The sequence below is a fragment of the Tasmannia lanceolata genome, unplaced genomic scaffold, assembly GCF_043159265.1.
Source record: "Tasmannia lanceolata isolate RefF3 unplaced genomic scaffold, GAP_Taslan_0.1 ptg000002l, whole genome shotgun sequence".
Taxonomy (NCBI): domain Eukaryota; kingdom Viridiplantae; phylum Streptophyta; class Magnoliopsida; order Canellales; family Winteraceae; genus Tasmannia; species Tasmannia lanceolata.
The window spans coordinates 35782982-35784844 of NW_027518679.1; positions in this window are offsets into that span (position 1 = coordinate 35782982).

Consider the following 1863-nt stretch of genomic DNA (forward strand, 5'->3'; position numbering starts at 1 on the left):
CAAACAACCTGTGTACTCACATTTACAAGTATTTGGCTGCCTTTTTTTTGTCTATATGCCATACTGTATCAGAATAAATTTGATGCCTGTGACTGAAAATGCATTTTTATATGTTATAGTCGATATAGTCATGGCCAAAAATATTATCTTATGTGTGATCTCACTGATGGGGTATGAAAAGCAACGACTAATTAGCTGCCGACACGTGGCCCTTAAAGGGCCTACCACGAATTCGGCACTTGGTCAGGAGTAGTCTGGTAATCTGCCAAGAGCAGGTAAACCTAAACCCACAAATGGGCCGACACCTGTCCTGGAGTAGGTAATTCAACCACCCCAGGGCTCTCTCTATAAAAGGCCTCCTGAGGCTCAAAGAAGGGGATAATAACTTCTGAACCACTACTCTTAAAGTTTAGGCTCTGCACTTCTGCTCATACTGACTCCGGGTTGGTCTTCTGACCTCGTGCGCTCTTGTGCAGGACTCAGTTCTTTCAGTTCAGCTCCTTGGGCCCCCCAGATCAGCACCTACGTTACTGCCATATCTGTTACCAATTTTAGGCCTAACAGATTGGCGCCATCCGTGGGACCCTGAACTAAAAGCTGTTCAAATCCCCTATACAAAATGGCAGGAAGGAGGAGTGCCCGAGTACCAACTGCTCGGGTGGCTCGAGCTGAAGCTCCTCGCAGGATTCAGAGCGAACGAATGGCCTCACAGATAGTGGCCCCTTCAGCAATAGCGGAGCAGAGCCTGGCCCATTCGGAACACCTGAACCCAGCTCCTACTCCCGAACAAGTTCGAGCTCTCTTTCAACAGATGACTACTCTTGTTGGCCAATACCAACATCTGGTCCAAGCGCCTCCCCAACATCCCCCAGAGGATCCACGACCCGTACAGGAAAGGTCGAGTACTCACAGGGGGGAGCCAGCACATCCTAGTGGAGACCGGACCCACCACTCCACAAGACGAGTCCATCAGTCCAAAACCAGGCATGCCCATATAGAACCTCACCACCGTCGGAGGTCACGATCTCGCTCTGCACAAAAGCACCGAGCCAAGGAAGACCGTGCGCCGTGGGAAAGATCTCGTCATCATCGAAGGAGTTCAGAAAGTCATTCCAGCTCTACTGCGAGCCAATCAGTAGAGAAAAACAGATCAGTGGGTCGAGCAAACCAGAGGGCTGATCCAATGCTACGAAGGATAGAAGAGATAGACCACCGTAAAGAAGAGCTGACAAAGGATCAAGGCCGGCCTGCTACAAAGATGTTCTCAAGCAGACCGTCGTTCACCAATAATGTCATGAACGCGCTGGCACCCAGAGGGTTCAAAATGTCGACCGTTCCGCAATATGACGGAACCACCGACGCTGTGGGCCACCTGGAGACGTTCAGGACTATGATGCTCCTCCACGACGCCTCTAACGGGTTCCTCTGTAGAGCGTTCCCGACCACACTGACCGGTGCAGCCCGGGATTGGTAATCTAGGATCAAGCCGAACTCCATCAGCAACTCTGAGGACTTTGGGGATGATCTGGTCTGCCATATGATGAGCAGCCGGAGGCCAAGGAAAACAACATCATCCCTAATGGCCTTGCGGCAGGAGGATAATGAACCTCTGAAAACATTCGTCAGCCGTTTCAACAGGGAGGCCCTCCAAGTGCTAAATTTGGATCCTTCAGTCATCATGAATGCACTCCTCGCAGGCGCCAAGTCCAATGATTTCCGCCGATCAGTAGGTTGCCAAAACCCGCACTCACTGGCGGATCTGATGGCTGGAGCCGAGAAGTACATAGCCATGGAGGAGACTCTGGCAGCCTTAGATTCAAACCGGAGGAGAACCTCTGAAGAAAGGAACCCTACCAAGCAGCG